This window comes from Pantherophis guttatus, chromosome 2 (assembly GCF_059756535.1).
Source record: "Pantherophis guttatus breed Tessera chromosome 2, ASM5975653v1, whole genome shotgun sequence".
Lineage (NCBI taxonomy): Eukaryota > Metazoa > Chordata > Lepidosauria > Squamata > Colubridae > Pantherophis > Pantherophis guttatus.
The window spans coordinates 202,793,704-202,820,169 of record NC_142064.1 but is presented as its reverse complement, the minus strand read 5'-3'; the positions used below and the strand labels follow the sequence as shown (position 1 = coordinate 202,820,169).

At 36.2% G+C, this 26,466-nt stretch overlaps 1 protein-coding gene across 17 annotated transcripts in view; it reads left to right on the top strand.

Moving 5' to 3' along the window:
• Positions 1 to 26,466, top strand: part of EBF1 (EBF transcription factor 1) — a 365,951-nt gene that overhangs the window by 179,459 nt on the left and 160,026 nt on the right. The window lies entirely within an intron of this gene.

The window sequence follows — 26,466 nt, the reverse complement described above, 5'->3', positions numbered from 1 at the left end:
GGGGAAAAAAAATGTTACTTGGGAGAGACTGTGGCAGGAAGGGCAGAAGCCTGCTGAGGCAGAAGCCAATAAATTATTGAACTGATTGGTTTGAGCCAATAGAAGAGATTTGCCGGTTGCATTTGAATGGGCAGATACAACCTCAGCCTTCCATAACTGCTCAAAGGGATATTGTTTTACAGAAGCACAAATACTAAATCTGTGCCTTGCTGTAGGGGTTTGTTTAATAGGCTACGTTTTATTATTGTTTTATATTTTGGGGATTTGTGAAACCACCCAGAACCTTTTGGGATCAAGTAGCATAGAATTTGTTAAATGAATGAGTGAATAAATACAACATTTATGTAGGACAGGTATGGCTTGGAAAGAGCGGATGGCCTCAAGTTGCGTGATGAATTTCATGTCTGAACAAAACTCAAGCCTCTTGATTACATTAGCAGCTATTCCTCAGTGGCTTTGAACCTTAGCTTCCTCAGGCACCTTCCTCACAATACTAAGTGTTGTGCATACACGCATACTGCTCCAGAAAAATCACTCTTTGTGCATGCTCCAATTTGGTTTTCTACAACACTTAGGATAGTATTGCTAGACTGAATTGCCAGTTCATATTTTAAGAAATATACAAATTAACCATTCATGTACCACTTTGCAAAATTTGGGCAGAACAATTCTAATATCAGAACCTTTGAGTTACTTTAAATTCACTTGGGCTTCTGCTCAGAAGACAGAATAAAGGGTCCTTCTCCCTAGGTAGATTACTGCCCAAAGGATTAGTATGGTCTATGGCTGTGCTGACGGGAGAGTTGAAGTCCATCCATCTTCAAGCTGCCAAGATTGAGAAACACTGGCCTATGGCAATCTCTTCCAACCTGTCATCCTTGGGATGGTTGGGCTATACTTCTCACGGTAATGGATTCTGGGAACCACAGGCCAACACAAATGGGCCATTGTAGGTTGGGAAAGGCTCAAGATGTAGCAACTTACAACATAATTTAATTGCCATCATATGTCTGTCTGTCTGTCTGTCTGTCCATTTATTTATTTATTTATTTATTTGTTTGTTTATTTATTTATTTATTTATTTATTTTATATTACCACCTATTCGCCCATGGTGACTCAAGGCGGCTTACAGAATATAAAAAACCACATTTAAAAAACAGTAAAACTCATAAAAAAATCAAATAAATTAATGTAATAAAATCACGTGTTATTACTAGATTGAATGTTAATAAAGCAGCCCACATTTCTATCATATTACAGGTAGTCCTCAACGTACAACAGTTTACTTAGTGACTATTCAAAGTTACAATGGCACTGAAAAAAGTTACTTATGACCATTTTTTCACACTTAACGCTGTTGCAGCATCCCCATGGTCACGTGATCAAAATTCAGACGCTTGGCAATTGACTCATTTATAACAGTGGCAGTATCCCAAGGTCGCGTGATCCTGTTTTTGTGACCTTCTGACAAGCAAAATCAATGAGGAAGTTGGATTCACTTGACAACCATGTTGCTAACTTAACAACTGCAGTGATTCACTTAACAACGGCGGCAAGAAAGATCGTAAAATGGAGCAAAACAAACAAGAAATGTCTCACTTAACAACATAAATTTTGACCTCAATTGTGGTTATAAGTCAAGTTATTTCTGGATAACTTGAGAATATGTTTGTTTGAAAAAGGATAGGAAACATCCACCAATTTGATAGGAGAGAGACAGAGAAGAAGGAATATGCATGCAAACACCCGCCATCCTGTTGAGAATGGAACCGATGTGAAGCATCTAAATCTATTTGTTTTAAGAAATATTTCAAGTTAAGGGTAATGACCAGTGGTGAAATCCAAATTTTTTTACTACCGGTTCTGTGGGTGTGGCTTGGTGGGCGTGGTGTGGCTTGGTGGGCATGGCAGGTGAAGGATACTGCAAAATCTCCATTCCCATCCCATTCCAGGGGAAGTATACTGCAAAATCCCCATTCCCTCCCCACTCCTGGGGGAAGGATATTGCAAAATCTACATTCCCACCCCACTCTGGGACCAGCCAGAGGTGGTATTTACCAGTTCTCTGAACTACCCAACACAACACACAACAATGATTTTTTTTATTCTGAAAGTATGGTAAATCATATCTAAATAGACTATATATGATTTTATATTTTTTATCATTTTTGCTTTTTGGATTTCACATGTTACTTAATTGCTTAGTTGATAAAAAGAGTGGTTTATCCATTTGTGTTAGGGGATTGTATCTGAAGTTAATGGGGAGGAAGGAGTATGGCTTTGTGTAGAGCACGTGTTTTGTATGCAGATGGCTTGCAGTCTGTTCCTAGCACTTCCATTTAAAAAGATGATGTAATCAGACTCCTTTCCCATTATTTTCTGAGACCCCAGGGATGTTTGCCAGCCAGACTGGACTATGCTGGGTTAGGTGGATAAATAATCTGTTATCCTATGAAGATGTTTCTTAAGTTATTTCCTTTTTTCCATTACAGCAACAACATGTATTATGAGAACACAATATCTTATGAGTTTTACTTATGACTAAACATAATATCTTATGAGTTTTATTAAAATCAGATCATGGCCAAGATGTTAGCAGTATCTGAGAACAGGAGAGCTCAGCAACAAATACTGAGTTCAATCAGTGAAGTTTCCACCCACATAATTTTTGTGGTGCAATAAATCGATTTGGGAGATTGTGGGCCTACCACAAACCAGTATTTCATTGTGGTAACAATCCTGGCAAGCAGCGATTTCTAGATGATTTCTGTGAGAAGATAATTATAGAGACCTCAGATTAGCATTCTTGGTAAACAAATGAAACAAACAAAATAATCCATGGGATAATAAATTCAGTATGTATCTTGAACATCGTTTCTAGAGTCTCTCTCCAAACTTTTTTCCAGGGTTTCTCTTTTTTGTCCATGTTGGGAAATTTGACTGCAGATTATATGTAATGATAGCTTTATTCATTACTCAGGGTTATAGCAAACAATGCCTTGTGAAATAGAGGCATTCTTTTAGTTCTTTTTATGTCATTCTTTTAAAGCCACACTATTGAGCTATTGAGCTATTGAGCTACAAGTTGTCTTCATATAATGTTGTTCATTGGGGACAGAATTTCTATTGCTAAATAATGCGGTCATAAAACACAATGTCACATGACAGTGTCACTTAGAGATGCCAGTTCTAGCAGTTCCTGGTTGCTGTCCATTAAGTGAGGACCACGAGTTCATTAAGTCCTCATTTGACCTCATTTGACCCTGAGCTCTGACATTCTGCTTGTTTCCCCAGTGACTTTGCTTGTGATTGTGGACACATGACACAGGACAGTCAGAAATATGGACCAGTTTCTGATCTCTCAGATAGCAATCAAATGACCCTAGGAGCACTGTGTCTTGTGACCCCAGAGCTTCGGGGTCCGATCATAAGGACTTCTTATTCAGTTTGAACAGCAACTGAATAGTTGCTGAATGAATGATTGTTAATCAAGGACTAGCTGCAGCACTCTGATCAAAAATTGTTCCTACTCTCATTAATTTATTTGTAGTAATTGGGTTCCGTGCACAGATGTTGCCATCAGCAAGATGATATCATAAGCATGAATAGGATCTAATGCCCATGTACATCTGTTGTGTGCATGGGCCTCTGTGTAGCATTAGTCAGACTTCCCTAGAGCTGTTGTTTTGGAGAAGTCAGTCTTCTCCTAGCTCCCTGCTGTGGTACATTAGGGCAATGTAGTTTGGACAAGTTTTTTTTTGCCACATTGGCAGAAGAAAAAAAGGAAATTTCTTAGACTAAATTAATATTTTTCACTTTAGAGTTGGCTGAGGCTGATTTGTTTCATGCCCTATCTGTTCCCCTCAAAAGCAAAATTGAAACTTCTCTGCATTTAAGTCTGAAGTTCAGGTGCCCCTGGTATCTGGTATGATGCTATTTCATGGAGTGGCATCAGTCTCTTGGACTGATGTGTTATTTGAAGTCACATGTTTTCATCACCCCAAATGTTTTAAGGAAGGAATTGTTCTGTGTAAGTAAGAAAGATTTGTGGTTGTTCAGCTGAGATATAATTTAGAAGCAGGACTAAATTCCTCCTGAAGTTCTGTTATCTAGAAGTGTGAAGAGATAAGGTTTCTCCCTTTCCATCATGTATATGTGCCCTATTTAATGATGTATCACTAGATCATGGTTCCCTTACAATGTGACTAACTTTTATGAGATGGTGGTTTGGATATTTTCCCAACTGTAAGAAATTTTCCAGTTTTAATTTAAGAGAGCTGTGTTTCTATAAATGCCTCCATCAGACCAGGTCTGTGGCCTTGACCAACTGGATAGAGAAGGCTCTGCTATCAGTTTCTTTTTAGTTTAGTTTAGTTTAGTTTAGTTTAGTTAATACATGAAAAAGAGACAGTGAATTATTTATTCTGACTTACTTGAACTGTAATATACATAAGAGGAACCATAGCTCTTCCTACATTAGTAAATAGTAAATACTTCAATTTTTTATTTGTATATCATATCTTTTGCATGTGTACAAATATATAGCTTCACTTAATGGGCCTTTTAAAGTGCTTCTTACCATGTGCAAGAAGAAACATCACATTTTGCTGTGTAATTCACTTGCTGGCATTGATGAGGGATGATTTTCCCTCCTCCGTTGTGGCATAATATTAATGTTTCTCCCTGCTGGCTTCCAAGCCTGTGGGTCAAAGCTCATGTTTCACAACACAGAACAGCCAATCATAAATCTCCTTAAATCATACACCAGGCAGAAGAGGCTCACTGTGGGGAAAGCTAGTCAGTCTGAACAAAGTGGCATTGATGCATGGAAGGGGGAGAAGACTGGCTTCGGACAGATATAGCATGCAGCCATTTGAGATCTTTGGGAGTCCCTTTTTCTCTAACACATTAGGAGGATTAATGATGATAGCATACAGTGCTTCTAAGCATGTGGTACTTTGCAGCAAAAGCAAAAGAGCCAGGCCGAGGTCCCGAGGAGCTTGCAATTCAAAGTTGGACAACGTGGAAGAACAAAAAAGAGGTCAAAAACACAAATTATCTATTGCTGCTTTAATTGGTGTATTACTAAATTCACTCCAGGATTTTTATTTTTTTGTATGTGTATTTGTGTATTATCCAGATGCTCCACATCAGCCCAGGTACAAGATAATACCTTGCAGTCCAAATAGACTCTGATAGCTGAACTAGACATCTCTGGATTTAGCTGAGTGATGGGCCCACTCCTCATTCCTATCTCAGAGAGAATACACAGGATCCAATAGAAAAGAATACATATAGCTCAGGGTTGAACTGGGAAAGTCCTTGGTGCTCGGTTATTTGCTTGTAGATGTTTCATTACCCAACTAATGAAATGATGATGTTATCAATTCAGTCATGTCTGACTCTTCATGATTTTATGGCCCCCTCCACACGTTCTGATCTTGCATTGCTTCTGACTAGGTAACACCTAGTACTAATAATGCTAATAAATGTGAGCTTTGCTCCCTGTTTTATATACAGTCATTTGTTCTGCTTTTGTTGGTGAGAGCATAGCTTTCTACTTGATAGTTCCTGATAAAGATATTGTTTTCTGTTGGATTATATGTCATGGCCTTCTCCAATTTGAAGATATACTTGTTCGGCAGGCTGAGGCAAAGAGGCAGTCCCGGAACCAGCGAAATCTGGGGGCTGGGCAGGGGACAGAATGTATCTGCCCTCAGTGTGGAAGGGATTGCCACTCTCGAATTGGCCTTTTTAGTCACACCAGAGTCTGTTTCCAGAGCACGATACCATAGTCTTTTGAGACTGAAGGTTGCCAATGAATGATATATCAGGTGTTAATCCTGTTTATCTGGATGTTGGTTGTTGGAGATGATGTATTCTGGTCTTTTTGTTTTTTTCTTAGCTTTTTTATTGAACGGGGTGAAAATGAGGTTTATCCCATTGTATCCCTATACATTATGTCCCTATGTTATCCCTATACTCAGGATCACTTGGTAGATGACATACATCAATCAAGAGATAAATTGCTCTGTACCTTCAGTGAGCTGAGAGGAAAACAATTCACAGTTCATATGATCAGCTTGATACAAAAGTTAGACAGATGGTTGTGCTGTGGAACTTCCGGTACGATTTTTTAAATTTACATATTGGTTTTCCCATAATCATATGTAAAGCTTGTACATTTAGAGATGTTTCCTATTGCAATTATTTGGCCCCAATGGAGGCAGAACAGTAAGGATGGGGACCAAACTGGGGCTGTCATTGTTGCACTTTTCCTACAGTTTCCTATTTTCACATTTATAGGGATTATATGCTTCTGGACTACTAGCATGGGATTGATGTATAATTACTATGGCGACAGATCTTGCTCTAATGTTTGAAATGTTTGGATTGCTATGATAGTCTGATGCTCTCAAACAGTGAATACCTGGACCATTTTGGTAGGCATTTACAAGTATTATAATTGGGTTTATTTGCTTTGCTTTATCTAGTCTGTTAAAGTTGAAATTAGCATGATGAAGGTCATCTTAAAAATATAATATTTTTGGTAGAGTTTCCCTCTCAAAATAATTCAGGGTGAAAAAAAAATGTTGCAATACATGCCAAATGTCTCAAGCAGCCTGGCGTTGTTATTTACTTTTGAGAATCAGTTTTGATAGAACTTTAAGTGCCAAAAACCTTGCTTGTAATCAACAACTGCTGCTGCTGCTGCTGCTGCTAACATTTTTGCAATTTAAGAGAAAACAACGATTACCCAAGCCTCCTGCTGTGATAAGTGAATGTGTCACTGAAATTATTTTAAACTCTTTCAGTTCACTAAAAGTGTATATTTATGCTTGGAATTTGCAAGCTGTTCATATAATTTACCCTTTTATTTAGCTGCACTGTAATATCAAATTACTCTTAACCACTTTTGTGTGAAACGTTTCGCTTTTGTTTTAAAAATGGCACCGAGAAGAAGCATCTCGCTATTGTTTGTGCATCTCTGTAGCCTTAACATTCAAACAAGATTTACTTGCAGGCAGGCAGGGTAGAAAGCTCAAGTGAATAAGCTTCAGATAAAGATGGATCAAATAAAAAAATTGAAGTAAATTGCAGGTGCAAGGAAGGGAAGATTTAGTATAAAATTAGCCACGTACTGCTGGAGACCTCAAAGATTGTAAATAAGAATCTCTACAGAACATTGGCTAAGGCTGTTTTTAGACTTTGGTGGCAATTATATTTATTTACTAGATTTTTAACCAACTTTCTAATGGTAAAAGTCATAGGCAGAATGCAACGTATATTAAAATATGACAAGTTATCCACCTAGATATGGAAAAACTGCAAACTTACCCTTGCACTCTGTACTTCAGATATTTTGGATTCCACTAGAGCAGTTAATTAATCTGGGCCAAATGAGTAGAGCATTTTAAACAGAGAAAAAATATTCATATTTGTTTGGAACTACAAATGGCCCAATCTGTTGGCATCACTTTCTCTCCATTTCTTACTTATTTCCATATCAGTCTGAGTTTTTTTGGAAAAAAAATGTTTACATATTTTTAAAATGTGCTAAATAAGTTATATATAACAACTTCTATGCATCTTTGCTTAAAAGTGCTTTTTTAGAAGCACTTTCCTCCCATTAGAATCTATGTTTGATATATTATTTTTCTTAATATCAGTATTTTGCATTTCCTTTAATTAAAAAAAACCTGCACTATATTGAAGGATAATTATTAAAGTTTGTGTATTGATTTGAACATACAGATTTTTTTCTCTGTCCCTAATTGGAACTCACAACCAGCATTCAGAAAGCCTTAATTGTCAAGCAGTATGAACAAATTACCATTTTGGAAGAAGAAATTGATATCAAGGAAGTTTCAGATCATGTTAAGAAAAAAATAATAATTTAAGATTAAGCAATGGCATCTTACTTTCTATTCCATTTGGTTTATATGCTGTTGCAAGTACATTGTCACGATCACTTGTTGCACCATAAGATCATATTATTATTGCAACAGCAAACAATAAAAACAGTCTTTGGAGTGGTTTAACAAAAGAAAAGTCAAATTCTGGTCCTGTGCAAAAAACAAAACAAAACCAAAACCCTGAATGATATACTTTCCAAACCAAATTAGTACTGCAAGGTTTTGCTTTGTTTGAAAGGGGATGTGCATTTATAGCCCCATTTTTCAGCAAGATAAATATGATATGTGCCAAGTCTTCCCTGAAGTAAATATTGTAAATAATAAAAGACTCTGCCAAGGGAAGCTGAGAAATGACTTAACTCTCACCCATTTGTTCTGCAGGATGCCACAGCGTCTCTGTTCAAATTTGTATAACAAACTGCCAGTTTAGTCTTCTAATATATTGCCACCCAGCCCTTCTTAATTCCCTACGACCATCAACATTACTGAATTTAATTGTGTAGCATTTGAGTGGAAACTTCATGTCAGCTGAAAGGAAGACTTTTGTTTTGTTTTGATTTGCTTTGCTTTTATTTTTACCGCTGGCTAACTCAGTTTTACCCACCCAAGGGCTCTTTTCCAGAATCCCCATGTTCTTGGCATCACTTCTTTCTTGTAGATGAGATGGCAACTAAGCTGCACTCCAGTTTCAGGATTGTGGATCAGTTTGTCAGTTTGCTGGCTTCATGTTAAAAGATTTCAGTGGCAGCCACTGTGCGCTACAGGTACACATGTTCGTATCGCTTCCTTACAATTGAACTGAGATCTGTGTGAGGCCTTGTAGGAGTGGTATAAATGTTTTCTATTTCCGCAAATGAATTTCAGCTTCCTTGGGGTTGAGGTGTCATGGACTGCATTTGCTGATTATGTACAGTAGACTGATCCATTCCACAAAGCTTGTAGGAGTATGAAATATGAGGAGCCTAAATCTGTTGGAGCTAAACTTTGCCATTGTCCAAATACATCTGGAGTAGTTCTACAGTAGGCTGTATTAATAATATACTATATGCTCAAGAAACCAGTCACTGATACAAATAGGAAAATTATTAATCATCTGGATCAAAGTAGTTCCTTCCATTGTAAGAAGCAAACTAGATCTATAGTAGAACACATTTTGATGTAAAAAGCATCTGATTTAATTCTGTGAGAACTCATTTTTAAAAATATAACAGAATAACAGAATTGGAAGGGACCATGAGGTCTTCTAATTAAACCCACTGCTTGATATGGTATATTCATATATATCTCATATAGTATATTCAAGTCTTATCCACCATAGCATTGGCCCATAAAGATGTTGGCACTGATTATATCTGAATTTGTCGTCCATCCGGTGTTTAGAAGAAATGGCAAAGAAGTTGCTACTACCATCAATCTGATAAAGCTGGGGAAGACCAAACAGGGCGTCATATTAGGTTTTTGCAGTAAAGACAACAATATTAAGGTTCATTTTAATTTTTCCAATGGAACATTGGAAATGAATTATGCAATTATGGGACTATTGTCTGTCTATCTAACTGCAGGATAACTCTCTGAAAACAGAACAGAATGCTGGTCTGGTGGTAGAAACAGGGAAAGAAAGCTTGTTTGTTTGTTTGTTTGTTTGTTTGTTTGTTTGTTTGTTTGTTTGTTTGTTTAGATGAGGTAGATCTGGTTTGGAGACTGGAGAGAAAAAAACTCAGAAAAATTCCACAAGTGCATCAGTTTGACAGCAGCTCAGAAAATTAATGAGTGCTCCATTCTAAACCACTCCTCCCTTTTGATCATTTGACCCAGAAAGGAATGTATCCACCCCTTCCTATGCTTTCCCATTTCAAAACAATGTTGCCTGTTACTTTGTTAACATAAGAAAAAAAATTGTCTTCTGTGTCCACTGCTGGTAAAGAAGTCCAAAGAATTCTAGAAACTATGACTTCCCTACCTTCAAAACAACAACAACAACAATCTCACACACACCTTGCAACTTTTTACAAAGGTTGTCAGACTGCCCAGAGACAGAGAGGGGGGGAAAGAGGAGGGGACAAAAAACAACCTATTTCTCCTTTTTCACTCTCTGATGGATCAAACTAGAAATAGAAAATGGTGACCTGGAAATTTCTCACAGGAAGACTTGCTTGTAGAGATGATAAAAATCACAGCTGTGAAGATATACTTATTATCAGCAGGGACTGACTTCTTGTGTCCAGCTGGCAATTTTTCTAACCTCATAAATCAATAACAGCTTCATTTGAGATAGACCAGGAATGTACTATAAATTATTATTGTTGCTTCTTGTTGCAGAGTAAAAGTTACAGGTTGAAAAAGGAGGATGAGTCACTTCCTTTTTTCACTCAGAAGTCATTGTGTTTATCTTACAAAACTGAGACCTGAACATTAAAGTAAAGCCACAAAAGTTACTTTGGATTGTGCCAGACATTCATGTCTAGGTTGATTTTTTTTTCTTCACAGAATAGGTAGCATCATGCAGAGAAACTCATATTATTTCTGTAAACTTAACAGTTTTTGTAAATGATCAAAACTTCTACTGTTTGAAAATGCCAATCTGACAATACCAAATGATTGTATTTAATTAGAATATAGAGATATAGTGAAGGCATAGAGCATGGTGATATAGATGGAAAACCATACAAACATGAGGGTTAATTCTTCCATGTGGAAAAATAAAAGAATCATTTTATCATATTAAATATTTTGTAATGCTATATATGGAAAGATCCTTTCTTTAAAAAGGGATAAGTCACTACTCATAATAAAGAAGCTCCAAAAAATTTTTGGTCACATTTAGTAACCAAAAAATTAGATTATTGTAGCTGACAATTGATCATAAACTATTTGGCTTCAACATTTTTTGAGCTATTTTTAATTCAGTCCTTGATGGTCAAAATTCAGTTATGCAAATAATTTAATTGATAGTGAGGAATTTTGGGTATCTGACAATACCAAAAGTAAGATTATATTTAATTAAGGTATATAGTGAAGGCATAGAACACTGTGCTATAGATGGAAATTCCTATGGGAGTTAATTCTCCCATGTGGAAAAATATAGCATCATTTGATTGTATTAATTTCTTTATCTTGTCTTTTTTCATATGCAACTCAAGCTGGCAAATGTACCAATACTCCTTCCTCCTCCTATTTTTCCCCACAGCAACAATCCTGTGAGGTTGGTCAAGCTGAGAGAGAGAGAGAGTGACTGACCCAAAGGCATCCAGCCAGCTTTCATGCTTAAGGCAGAACTAGAACTCACAGTCTCCTGGTTTCTAAACCAGCACCTTAACCACTACACCAAACATTTGTAACTTTATTTTGTAAACTAAGCAGAACACTTTGTGTATTGGCCAATAAAGAAATTCCATGAGTATGGGAAAAAAAGTTTTTCTTTTCAAGTAAGGGATGATTATTCTACTTAATGACTATGATAAAATTCATTCAAAATTACATTTATTTAAAAACAATTGCTAACATTAGTATTTAGAAGAGAATAGTCCTGTGTAATGTTGGAAGTTGTGATGGGATGTACAGGGCAAAATGTATGGAATCATTTGTGATTTACATACATGAAATTACAAACATGGAATATTACTGGCACTAGCTCCATTTGTAACATTTTTTTGTAATGTAGGATATTGCAAATATCCTATTTAAGTATATTGTCTATTTCAGCATTTTATTTTATGGCACTTTCAAGGCTGTTTTTGACACCTAGCAGTTTTCTTGGTAAGGCTTTTTTGGAAGTGGTTTGCCACTGTTTCCTTCCTTAGGGCCCAAGGTCACCCAGCTGGCTTTGGGCCTAAGGCAGGGCTTAGAACTCATTGTCTTCTGCTTTATGGCATAGTGCCTTCATCACTACACCAAAATGAATTTCTATTTATATGAAAGTGTATTAAGTATATATTATATTTAAATGCACAATTTATATTTAAATAATAGTATATGGGAAGAGCTTGTGTAAGCAATAAATATAAATGCTTATGTAATCTGACTACAGTGCATTAAAGACAAGGCAATAATTTGGGGTAATATTTTTAATGCTTGTTATCTTTTAAAAGGCATTGATTTAATTTGTAAACAGATTCTCAAGTTATCTCAGATTATATCCTTTGCTTTATTCCTCCTGCCTCTTCTGCAATAATTGGAAAAGTTTCATGACTATTGGTGATTATTCTTTGTTGATTGGCAGGGGGAAAGGAACTTGGAATCTTCTTTCAAGCCTTCTGTGTCAATGAAGTGTGACTTTCTGCTTCATGGGTACTTGCAAAGCTTCACAGCTATTGAAACCATATTCTACTTCTACAATATATATGTGATCGGGGATTATCAATTTAGGAATGCAGTCTCAATAGATAGAGCAATTGGGGATTATCAGTTTGAGAATACATTCAATTTATGTTGTGTACACATCTATGTTGGCATTTGTGATAGATTTTGACTGTCCTTATAGTGGAAGCTGGAGAAAGTCCATTTTGACACAGTTATACAGTTTGCTGAAATTTGTGCATGGCTGCAAATGTGTGCAGAAATATTTAACTTCAATACATGTTTATTTTTGTAAGGAACTCTTTAAATATTTACCTAATTCTGTGCATCATAGAAGTAAATGACTGGAAAGTAGAATGATTAAAAATGATCTTCCTGAACTTACATCTTCTAGCTGAATGTTCATTAATAGTAATTCATATTAGGATACAGGAACAAAGGCAGTTTTGTGATCTTCTGCTCCTGTTTTTTCAGATCCTTAATAACATACCAAATACAGAAGACATTTAAAGCAGCTTCATTTTCCCCCTCCCCTTCTAACTTCCATCACATTTCTGTATTATTGTATTCCTCCCTTGTGTGAATTGTTATGCAATTTATTCTCCCTGAGTTATTTACCATGTAGAAGTTCTGGTTGTCAAAAAACAACTCCTGCATGCTGTTTGCCAGTGCAGACAGGCATCTCAAGTATGTATCGGAGCATAAGAAGAGACAATCAAGAAGGAGAAGAAGAGTTTTCAGGTGGTTCAAAGTCAGCAAGATAGAGCCCATTATTATCAGGGAGGGGATGAAATAGCTATCTTAAGAAAACTTTCTCTGTATAAAAACCAACCCAGAAACATTAAGAATATGTTGATCTAGGCAAGTTAGAGATCATCTCTGATGATGATTTACTATATGATAGAAAGTGCTTTGAATGGAGAAGGAGGAAGGAAAAATGTTTTAAGAGATTATACACAGAAATTTCAATCTATTGGTCTTACAAAGCACAAAGGAGCTCAACCCATTTAGGAAGTTGTAATCTAAGGGCTGATATCAAACATGCAAGTTTCTTAAACTGGGCAAATTAACTTTGGGGAGGGAAGGTGATAGTAATTGGGATCCCAGTAAGCAAAATGGTAATATTTCATTTGTTCCATTGTGATTCTTTTTCCCCCAAGCAGTTTTTGCTAGAAATGGGAGTGAAGAACTGGTTTTAGGATTTGAATCTCCTCAGAATGGACAACATAAGCAAATAAGTAAATCCCCTGTCTGCACTCGATTTGGTCCGTAGCATTCTCCCACTATCACCTTACTGGTTGTGCTTTCTATTTCAGATACCTGTTTCCTCAGCAATTGACTTGTGCTATGGTTGTTCAGATTTTTCTCTTCCTCATTTGTATGCTATCCTGAAAGACAGTCTGGCTGAAAAGCTAGGTGAGCGTTCTTCCAGCAAACCAAAGGAAAATAGTTTCTGTTCTCTGGAAAATAAAGCTATGAAATATTTTATATTTCACCAAATAACGTGGTGGTGAAGGTGGTTGCATTTATCTTCATGGTGGGTTTTTTTCTTCTGGATGGCTTAAGGTAAAAAAATTGGCAAAAGTTTCTCATGAATATTACTTGCCATTTATGAACTCCCAGATAGCATTTCCCAATCTCTCCCGATGAGTCATATTGTACCTCCCATGTCTCTCCAGCAGTGCAGTGGCTGGAAGAAAGAAGTTGCCTTTTATAGTCCAATGCATTTTATGTGTCTCAGGTTGAAAAAAGACTGTCCTAGATTTTGGCACAAAACACATTCATTGCTATAAGAAAATGTATCTACTAAAAGATTGTGAAGGGGACTGAAGAAAACAAACTATGTTTCCTAGAATAAATATTTAATTACATTAAAAGAGCAAGCCATGATTTGAATTTATATATGATTTGTATTGTTCCTAGGTCAATATGGGATCATTTAAGCTGAATTGTGCCTTCATTTTATCCATATTTATGTTTAAGGATTTACTTACCTTTCTGAAAATAAAGCCCTCTCTTGCTGCTTTTCCAAGACCAAATCTCCATTTCCTTCCTGCTTTCTTCTCTGAGTGAACCTTTATCGTATGCTAAAGTCATGCTGTCAGCATCAGAAACAGCGAAGAGTTATAGGAAGAACAGTAGTAAAGGATCTGCTTTGGGAGTCCTCCTCCAGATGGAGATTTCCCAGGGAGATTAATTTTCTAGCTTTATGGCCATTTTTTTTTTTTACCAGCAAAACAGATGCACCGGAAGCTACCAGAAGGTCTTCTATTTTGCTTCCTGGATTATACATAACACTGTGAAATATTAGACATAGCATTAGGCATATGGGAGCATGTTTATATTAAATATGGGCAGCAGTGATCATATTTATCAATTGCTTGATAGGGAGGAGGCAAGTCCATAGTCTAAGGAATTCATTTTTTAAAATTCAGACACTCTCACACTTGGATCCTGGAAGAATAAATAAATAAATTATACTGGCCATTTTGAACAAAGGAGGCATGTTTGTGAAGAGCTTGTTCACTAAATCAGAATAATGTAGTGCAGGCAGGGGAGCACAACCCACAGGCTGGACGAATGCAGCAATTTAAAGTCTTATGTGTGGCCCATTAAGTCAATCTTGAAATCATCACCCAGTTGCAACTTTTAATATAATGAAAGGGGGAAATTATTAAATCAATGCAGAACAATCATATTGATTGTGCTGAATTCAGTTTAATTTAATTTATAATGAAATGGCATTTTTCTACTTTTTCAAATGTAATGAGCAGCATACCCTCAATCCTCTCCTCCCCCCACCCACACGTTTTGCAGTTCAATGCAGTGGTAACATTTTTCTCCTAAGATTATGGACCTAGGCTGAAATCTTCACTGTTTGTGAAACTCACTTTAGACCAGTTACTGCCTCCCAACCTACTTATGATAGATGGCCAGGGACAGAGCTTTGATTTGCGAGAAAAGAAATGAATATGAATGAAACAAACAAGCATATATATTTCCAAGGTCAAAATGATATTTTCTTTCATTCATTCATTCATTCATTCATTGCCTGCCTCTATTATTTTTACAAATAAGTCAAGGTAGTTAACATATCCAACATATCTTCCTCTCCTATTTTCCCCACAAAAACAACACTGTGAGGTGGTTTGGACTGAGAGAGAGTTACTGGCCCAACATCACCAGATGGCTTTTATGACTAAGGCAGGACTAAACTTCATAGTCTCCTGCTTTCTACCCTAGTGCCTTAACCACTAGACCATTTTATTTTAAAAGTGATTTGTTGTTTGCCCAACATAATTATTATGTAATTATCAAAATGTATTTATAACAAACAGAAGGCTTAGGGATGACATAATAGCTGTCTTCCAGAACTTTAGGGGCTGTCACAGAAAAGAGGTGGTAGACTTAAGCACCTCCAAAGCACCTAAGGGTAGGACAATAAGCAATGGGTGGAAGCTCTTTAAAGAGAGATCCAATCTAGAACAAAGGAGAAATTTCCCAACAGTGAGAACAATTAATCAGTGAAATAGCTTGCCTCCCAGAGTTGTGGGTCCTCCATCACTGGAGGTCTTCAAGAAAACATTGAAGAGCCATTTGTCTGAGATGCAATAAGGTCTTCTCTCTTGGGTAGGGAATTGGACTAGAAGACCTCCAAGGTCCCTTCCAATCCCATGGTTATATGTTTCCCATTACAAAGAACTCCAGAGCAATTTACATACTAAATCATAGTGAAAATTAGAGAACAAATTCTGTAATATGTCAGAAATCCTCATGCCCTATTTGTATTTCTTTCCAACCTTTAGCATATCTTGTATGATGTCAGGGATTTTCCACAATATTGCCATAAAAATGCAGCAGATCCAAAGAAAAGTAAAACATCATTCCGCTTGTAGGATTCTTACCATATCACAGACATTTTAAAGAATTACTATCAAAGTTTATATTATACTGGTACTGTTCTTGTTATTGTGTGTAGGTATTGGGAGATTGTTTGGAATATTGATATCATAGGACAACCAGCCAGAAGAGGCAGAGAGAGAAAAAAACATGAATTAAACCAACTTTTCTTTTTGTTTTTGCAGTAAGCCCAGAAAATAGGATCATTATTATAAAATGCTAATAAATTTTATAGATTTCATAGCTTCTGGCTGGACACCTTTAAATGTCAATATTTAGTCTCTCTGTCTCTCTCTGTCTCTCTCTCTCTCCCCCCTCCTTCCCTCTCTCCTTCCTTTGTACACACACACACACACACACACATATGTATATATGTACACACAAAAAATAGACACATATATATACTGTATGTATGTGTATAAAATCAATGACATCTGCCCCTAATCATGCAGGATGCTCTTGCAGAATTCTGAAGGTCTTTGTAAAATCTCTTAGATAATATTGTCGTTTCCTGGAGCATAAAGCCCATTTTGAAGTAGTAATTTGGTCCATAAAGAGCTCTTTAGCCTGTGCTTTGCCTGTTCACCCTAGCCAAGTGTCAGACGGAACAGCCAAAGATAGATGCTTGCGTGGAGCAGTTTAAACCATCCTGTTTTTCTTTACTCAGGATTGTTGTTGTTGTTGTTGTTATTTTATTCTTCTGGCTCTGCAGTGTTTCTTTAGTTTCTTGTATTTCAGGTTTGTTTTGATTTTCATAGGAAGCCTATATTAGAATGCAGATAAAACTTGCAGAGGGATTAAGTGGAGGTTCTTTCAATAATAAATCTAAAAGCATATTACAAGCAAGGAAAAGGGGATTTCCCCAGTGTTTTTGGATTTATATCCGCCAGAAGCTTAAAATTTACTAAAGGCATTAAAATTGCTCCTTTTTCCTCCTCCTTTCCTTTGCTTTTCAATGTGTAGAACATGTTCTAATATTATGAACTAGCCCAAAATTAAGCTGGTTTACTAAGTCGAAAACATGCAGAGTAATTGAAAATGTGCTGGGCAGAGAAGAGAACTCAGGTTGACTTGCCCAGTTGGAAAGATTATATTGATTTGTAGGGAATATTTTAAATCCTAATCCCAACGACACAAGATAAGAGAAACTATGCATTCTTTCATCCTGACTTACAATATATAAATAGAGAAAAATAGCAGATACTGTACTGTAGAAACTCAAATAATGCCCTGCAAGCTTCATCAGGGCATTTTGTTCTGGAAGGTATGTTCATTTCCCAAAAAGAGAAAAGAAATGAGAAAAGTAAGATTGTATTATTTTAGGTGAGGGTGGGGGTGGGGAGCATTAAAATTTGGGGCAGTGGAATGGGAAGATCATAGCAATGAGGATGTAATTAAGTTTCCTTTGCGTAAAGCAGCATCTGGAAGAAGCCCAGAAAGAAACAGTAGCTGTATGAGTTAAAAATCAACAAATCATTACAAGGAGAGGTGTTGAAAGTAAGGATTTCTTTTGGTTGCTGCTTCTCAAACTGTGGTCTCTGGACCCACGAGTGGAATCAAAGACAGATGCATTTGAACCCACAAGGGAACCATTAGAAGGGCAGGCTGCCCTGCCATTTTGGATCTGTAGCAGCTGAGAATTTGAATTCTGATAGGAGGAAGCAGATGGCAGTCTATGTAAGGCTAGGGAGAATGTTTACTGTTTTGGAGTTTGTAAAAGAGCTGTGTATCAGTAACCCAGATAAGGCACTTTACAATTATCGATCCACACGACAAGCTGATCAAGAAATTTGGTTGAATTGCATGCTGTAACTCAGAATAATGAAGATTGAAAACAACTTGGAGAGGCGGTTTGTAAAAAATACACACTTTCCTAATAAGAACATGTGAGTGTATGGGAGTCATCAGGATTGATAGATAAAATTAATCATAGTTCACAAGCTGTTGAGACCTTTCTTTCTTTCTTTCTTTCTTTCTTTCTTTCTTTCTTTCTTTCTTTCTTTCTTTCTTTCTTTCTTTCTTTCTTCCTTCCTTCCTTCCTTCCTTCCTTCCTTCCCTCCCTCCCTCCCTCCCTCCCTCCCTCCTTCCTTCCTTCCTTCCTTCCTTCCTTTCTTTTCTTTCTTTCTTTCTTTCTTTCTTTCTTTCTTTCTTTCTTTCTTTCTTTCTTCTATGAGGAGAGAACAAAATCAACACTGTTTTGCAGCTGGACAAATGTAGTGCTAATTTTCATGAAAACATTTTTTTTATTTATTTCTATTATTTTTATCCTGTCTTTCAGGAAAAGAATGTTCCCAAAGCAGTTTATAATCACTATTAAAATTGCAAGCAAATTTTACATAAATGTTATTTTAAAACAAAGGGCATTTTAAGGATCCTTCCCAATGGACAATTTGTGGCAATAGTCCTACAGAGAGGAACAGCTTCTCTGAATGGTTGTCATCTGCTTTCTTTCCTTCTGGGGATCCTGCTGTGATCCATTTATCTAAAGGAAGCCTAATTTTTTTAAAAAAATGTTTCTTAACAAAACAATAAGAGAAAGAAAAGAAAAGATGATGATCATCGATGATGATGATATATGGTAACTTCAATACATTTTAAGAACACCTTTTTAATTTTTCCCCTGACTTGAAGCCTGCAGTAGAAACTGTCAATGTATGATACTTTTTGTAGCTCTCTTTTGTGACCAAATAAATATTTTGTAAAGTTTTGATGACAGAAGGATATATCCTGTGCTCTGCTATCAACTGCCTGTGATCCTTGTGCAATCTGATTTAGATATTTGAACAGAAAAAGCTTCCTTTCTGCTGTTTCCCCTGGAAACAGGAGCCCAATGGAGAGGTTAATCATTTGGATTTGCAAATCATAGTGAGCTGGTAGTGATGGTAGAGGCAAAGCCAACATTATTCTGCCTTTACACCCCTTTACATCCCTTCCCCGTCATTTTTACAAACCATCGTTGAAACCAGAGTGAGAACATTTCTCTATATTCCTAATAAATCCTACATTGTGAATAGATTTATTTTATTTTTTACATTTCTCGGTACTTTAAATCAAATTGTTTTATTTTAATGTAATGGTATTCATTGACTCATATCCTATTGCCTGATCGAGCTTTGCTGTTTGCATTTTCCTCCTTTTGCTTAGATTTACAGGTTGCTTTCCTTGCCCTCAAGTAGCAATGTTGGAGAAAAGCCAATATTAAGTTAAGTCAATTATATTGCACCTGCCCTCCTTGATAGAATATAAGGGGTCTACTTACCTCTATTCACACTGCACCTCTTTTAGACTACTATAATAAGTAAAGCTACTTTTTCAACTTTACAATCTTGGTTTATTTTATATCCTGCCTTTCTTCCGCCAACTCATGGCAATGTACATAAAAATCCTTTCAGTTTTCTTCGGCAACACACTCTCATGTGATGAGTAACTGTTGAACTGAAAAACAGGAGCTTGGCTCCAAGTCATTTTGTGAGTTTTCACAATCAGAAGAGGATAAATTTGAAGCTAGATCTCTCCCAGTCTAGCCCAAGTCCTCACTATTGTTCCACTTTGGGATGTTAGTGATTTAAGTCCGTATCAATGTTTTGTGACCAAATCAGATCAAGGTAAGGACAAGCATTTTAAATCAAGTTGTCCAGCTAGGCAGTCGCTAACATGGCTCTAGACCAGGGCTGTCCAATCTATGCCCTGCAGGCCTTATGCAGCAGTGGAGAGCTAGTGATGTGTCCCCACAAGATTGTAAACTTTAAATATTATTATGCATTTATATGCATTAAATATATTTTATATGTGGCCCCAGACAATTCCTCTTTATTCAGTGCCAATAGGTTGGATGCCCATGCTCTAGAGCAGAGGTCTTCGAACTTGATAGCTTTAAAACTTGTGGACTTCAATTCCCAGAATTCTCCAGCCAGCATAGCTACAGCCTCTTCCGCAATATATACGGTTCTGCCATGTTGTCATCTGACATGGCTAGCTAAAATGCACCATTGCCACCAACCAAACCAAAACCTGTAAGTTTCAGCAGAATTGGAACCTTTTATTACATCTCAGCTTTCTTGTTCAAAAAAATCATACGGGACCACCACGGAACCACTATACTGTCAAGAAGTATATTGAAATTTTCCTCACAGATAATGGTCACCACGGAAGTTTCTGAACAAGAACATTCTGAGATGAAATCCTCCCTGCAACTGCTTTTGAATCTTCAGAATTTGTTCATTTGTGAAGTTTCATTCCAAGAAGAAGGGTTGACATCTTGCTTTAGACACGTGTCCCTGATTGTCCTTAAAATATTTCCCCTCTAAATCTTCAGTCTCTGTTCTATGCAGAGAAGTACAATAGTGTGATACTTATTTGCTGTAGGGGAACTGAGCTTCAAAGTTATAGGTAATCCTCAGGTTATAGCTGGTTGCTTAGCAACCATTTGAAGTTATAACCAAGTTAAAAAATGGGATTTATGACCAGGGGTGAAATGCTACTGGTTTGGGCTGGTTCGCCTGAACTGGTAGTAAAAAATGCTAAAAAAAAAGTAAAGAAAAAGTTCTGATGATTGCGTGGCACAGCTGATTGTCACAGAGCTGATCGTCGGAACTTTTTTTAAAAAAAACTTTTTAGGCATTTTTTTTTACTACTGGTTCGCCGGACCTGGTAGTAAAAAAATGCTTTAAAAAGTAAAAAAAAGAGCAATAATTACAATCATACCCAAAGATGATACTGATCACCAATTAATTCAAAATTATAGATCAATATCTCTATTGAATACGGATTATAAAGTATTTGCAATAATTATAGCAGAGAGAATCAAAAAAGTACTGAATAACTACATTCACCGGGTCCAAAATGGATTTCTGCCGGGCCGTCAAATCAAGAACAATATGAGAGTAATGATAAATGCACTCAAATATTATGAAGCACACCCAGAGAAACAAGCTTCACTGGTTTTCCTCGATGCCCAAAAAGAATTTGATAACTTAAACTGGAAATTTTTAAAAGGGCAATTAGAGATTATGCAATTCAGATCAAATTTTGAAAAAATTATAGGACAAATATACACAAAGCAAACAGTAAAAGTAATACTAAATGACAATATGATAGATCAATTTGATATAACAAAAGGGGTTGGGCAAGGCTGTCCACTTTCTCCACTATTGTATATTTTAACACTGGAGATCCTGTTAAAAAAAAATAGAGAAGACCAAGAAATTAAAGGGTTAAAAATAAGACGAGAGGAATACAAGGTCCAGGCTTTTGCCAATGACCTTGTATTTATAACGGAAGAGCCATTGGAAGTAGTGCCAAAACTGTTTTAAGAAAATAGAGGAATTTGGAGAGGTGGCCGGCCTAAAAATAAATAGAAATAAATTGAAACTAATAGTTAAAAATCTTATGAAAACTCAGGAGACAGAAGTGGAGAATAGTATACAAATCCAAACAACGAAGAAAATAAAATACTTAGGGATCTGGCTGTCACCAAGAACCTCGTCAATAAAAGAAAATAACTATGATAAATTAATAACACAGATAAAAAAAGATTTGGACAATTGGAAAAACCTACAGATTTCATTAATGGGAAGAATTTTCACTATCAAAATGAATATCCTACCAAAATTGCTGTACCTGTTCCAGGTTGTCCCAATAAAATTAGAGAAAAACTTCTTCGAAACTTTAAATAAGATGATTTCCAAATTCATATGGCAGGGGAAACGACCACGAATAAAACTTAAACTACTCCAGGACACTAAGGAGAGGGGAGGAACAGCACTTCCAGATTGGGATCTTTATTATCAACCGGCAGTGTTATCATGGGTTAAAGACTGGATGGACCTGGAAAACAGCAGAATATTAACAATTGAAGGACATGACCTACAAGTGGGCTGGCACTTCTTTCTATGGGACAAAAAATATAAAACACATATTTATTTTAAGAGACACACAATTAGGAACCCATTATTATTAATCTGGCTCAAAATTAAAAAGCAACAGTACACAAAAATCCCGAGGGCTCTCACCATCAGAAGTGATAAGACACCCAAACTTAACAGAACTTAAAAATATAATCAGATATAAAGATTTAATTGACTATCAAGGGAAATTGAAAACTAAACAACAACTGGAAACAGATCTAAACAGAGAAATCGATTGGTGGTCCTTCTCACAGATTCAATCCAAACATAAGGAATATATAAAAACATATGAAATTTATAAAGAAAAACAAGAACTAGATAAAATTATATTAGACTCAGAAGAGAAATTGATTAGTAAAATTTATAAATTCTTGTTGAGGTATAAGATGGAGGAGGAAACAGTTAAGAATACAATGATTAAATGGATGCAAAATTTTAAATATGCAATAGATCTGGAGAAATGGGAAGAGCTTTGGCAATTGAATAGGAAAGTAACATTAGTGGTGGCATACAAGGAAAACCATCTGAAGATGTTTTACAGGTGGCATATGTTGCCCACAAGGCTGGCTAAAATCCATCTGAAAAATAGCGCACTATGTTGGAAATGTAAAAACTCACAAGGTACCTTTTACCATCTATGGTGGATGTGCCCGGCGGCAAAGAAATTTTGGTCCAATATCAAGAAATGGCTGGAACAAATTACTAATCTACAAATAGACAAGAAGCCAGAAACTTTTTTGTTGGGAATCTTTACAAAAACATACCCTAAAGAAATAAAATACTTGTTGATACATATTCTAACTGCAGCGCGGATAACCTATGCCAAAAACTGGAAACAGGAAAAGATCCCAACAAAAGAAGAAGTAATGGATAAAATTACCCAGTGCGCTGAAATGGATAGACTAACAAAAGAGCTAAAGGAAAAAGAAGAGACAGAGTACTATAAAATGTGGGATAAATGGTACCAATGGTATAACGTCACTATTGAAGAAACACAATTAGAAGAAAGATAGAATAGAAATGTAAATATATATATAAATAATTCCCTATGGGCGGATAAATTTATAGAGGGAAACTTAAAAAGAAAGATATAATCTCAATATATATTATATAGATTACTAAGGGGGTATTGTTTAGGGGATGAAAGTAAGGGGGGGGGAAACGAAAAAGAAAATTATTAGAGTAAGATTAAGGGGAATAACTATAACCGTACTAATTGGAAAACTAATACGAAACAAATGCTTCAAAAGTTTAATTTATCTACATGTTGTTTGTTGTGTAAATGTTTTTATATGTGTTTTATATGTGTTTTAATAAAGTTTATATATTTTTTTAAAAAAATAAAAAAGTAAAAAAAAAGTTCCGATGATCAGCTGTGCGACAATCAGCTGTGCCACATGATTTATATTTGCTAGAAAGCAGGAAATCCTGCTTTCTAGCGAATCTAAATCATGCGGCACAACTGTTTTCCCCCCCTTCGCTGTTCTACTTACCTTTGCAGACTCAGAAAAGACTTCTTAGCACCTGGGGTGCGAAGTGAACCAGTAGCAGACTTCAGAATATTTCACCCCTGCTTATGACCCATCAGGCCCCTCAATCTTTATGTGACCAAACTTAGGACACTCAGCGACATGGCCATATTTATGGCTGTTTGTAGCATCCTGTGGTTACAATGGTTTACAGTGGTTCCCCCAAAAGTGGATCTTATAGTTTTTGGCAAAACTGTGCCGATAGTGAACCATTAGTTTGCTTAATGACTGTGGCATTCACTTAATGACCATCACCACTGCTTCATGACTACAGCATTCACTTGAAAACTGCTACAAATCAGGTCAGTTACATGACCAAGCTATTTTATAATATATGACCATAATGGACAGGCTCCATTTTGGCCATACATTGAGGACTACCTGTATTGATGAATTTCATATAGTACCGTTCTAATGCAGCCAGTGAAGTAAGGTATAACTTTTACCTCTGAGTATCTGAAGCAGCTTTATACTTTACCAATAAAGAAATGAATCTAAAGAAGCAGAACAAATGTCCAGTGGTCGGGAAGGTTTGCAAGGGGAGATCAAAAGCCAAAATAGTGGCCACCACCACACGATGAAAGTCCCGCCTTTTTTTAAACCATGTGACTTATTTGCAGCTACCATAATATTTTTTTGACCTCCCTTTCTATGATTAATATCCTGCTTCACAAAGCCCATATTCAAAATATGTAATTATGCATACAGTATCAGTCCCCTGCAGCTGTTCTTCCACAATTGATATGAAATGGGGAATTTTCTACTAATTCTGGAGATTCTATTAACCATTCATATATAATAAAGGTTAGGTGATCTATCTTCCGTGGATGGAAAATGAAATTAAAGAACTTAAAGCCAATCAGCTTTGCTGCATTTTACACCAACTAATTCCATAAAATAACTGTCTGAAGAAATCCTTTACTGTAGTTGATCTATATCAATTGCCTTTGATTTTTAAGGTATTCTTCTAAAACAAAAACCATTTATCCACTTTCCTACTACCAAATGAGATTTCCTCAATTATCAACACTTCTTTTCAAGTAGAATAGTTTTAAAGTAATGGTATTAGAGAATTCTCTAGTAGATATATCTCCCCCTTAGTTATTGCAGCAGGACCTGGCTAACTTTATCCCATTTTGTACATTAAGCAGACTAGGTTTGATTCTAGGATATGAGATTTCCTAGAAATCCTAGGTCTGTGGCCCAGATCATGTTACTGCCATCTGTCAAGTTCTACCATTGCTTCTGAAGCCAAAGTACCACATAAAAGGAGCAGTACCAGTGAAGAAACTGTGCGGTAGGACAAAGTAATGTAGAAAGTACAAGGGACAACAGTCTTTGTGAAAGTAACCTGTGTTAACATTTTCACTACTGTACCTGTCAATATATTTCTTTTCTAGCTTTTCAGTGTCAACTCAGGGATTTTTTTTTTTCCTTAGGAGAGATTTTTTTCCCCTAGAAGGGATTTTTCCCCCCTTAGGAATACTTTGAAGATTCAATCTGAATCCTTTGGTGTCATTTGCAAACTTTGCAAACTCATTAGTTATGTTATCATGCCCAATCAAGTCACCCTGAAATTTGCTTTCCTTGTTTATGACAATGTTCTCTTTACTTGTACCATCTGCTTCCTGTTCCTTAACCAATCTTCTGATTTGCTTCAGTAAATATCAAACAGGGTGTGGAACACATGGTTGAGATATTTGTACTGGGAGAAGAATCTTCAGTAGATGCTCACATCTCTTAACCTAGACATGGAATATGTTATGGCTGAAACAGAGAAATCCATTATTCTACTCAATATTCTCATGGATCAACTTTAATTGGAAATCCACGTCATATATGATGAGATGTAACAATGGAAAGAAAATTTAATTGAACTTAGTTGATCCTACACTTTCTATATAAAATACAATAATCCTGTATAACACTCTGGTACCTGCAGGAAGTACAAATAAGGCTATTTGGGTGTTATTCCTTCATCTGTTATTTGTAAGCTGATATAATAGTATAACAAAAGGACCTAGGGAGGTAGGAGGGAGAGTAGCAGACTAGATAACTGGCATGTAAAAGATGCCTCAGCCCATAAGAGAGATGGTTCGGAAATATTTTGAAAGAACCTTCTCTAGTTTTCCAGAGAGTAGATGGAAAGTGGGGAAGAAATACTTTTAGTTTTGGAAGGTTCTGTTAATATAATCTTGCTGTTAGATAGAGTTGGTACTCCTCGTTGTGCTTCTTGTCTGGACTACTTTGCAGAGCTAACAGTTAAATCACCAAAACTGGCCTTGTTCAGGCATCATGATAAGCAATAATGTGGTTTGTGACTTAACTGGATAAGTGAACATAGTCATTAGGCTTATTTTAAATAGCATTATTAAAATAAACTATGGATTAGCATAGTATGTCAACCCTATCCTTGATGTGCTAAGCGTGCATTTGTTACTAATACCTGAGATAGTTATACAGAGAATTTGAGTACTGGTCGGGGGTTACATTTTTGAAATTGTATATTTACAGTGTATATTATCAATGTATAGCAGTAAATTATCAGTGTATTGCTGATTCATTTATACATTTATATGTTTGTATATAAACCGCCTTATATAATAAAATAAAATGGCTTTAAAGAATAAAACCATCACAACAGTGACATAAAATATCCAACATATTATGAAAAACATGAAGCAATGTCAGATTGAAGAGATGCATTTTGGAAATCAAAAGTAAATCTATAAATCTATTTTGCAGTTGTGGGCTGTTACAGTTATGGTAGAAATGCCTGAGACATGTTGGTGGTTTATGACTGAAGCTGGACTGATCATTTTGTAACTTTTTTTTTTTCTTGAGTCAGTGTTGACTCCTGGAAATTGCCCAGTCAATTTTCTTATCAAAATTTTTCAGAAGTAGTTTACTATTGCCTC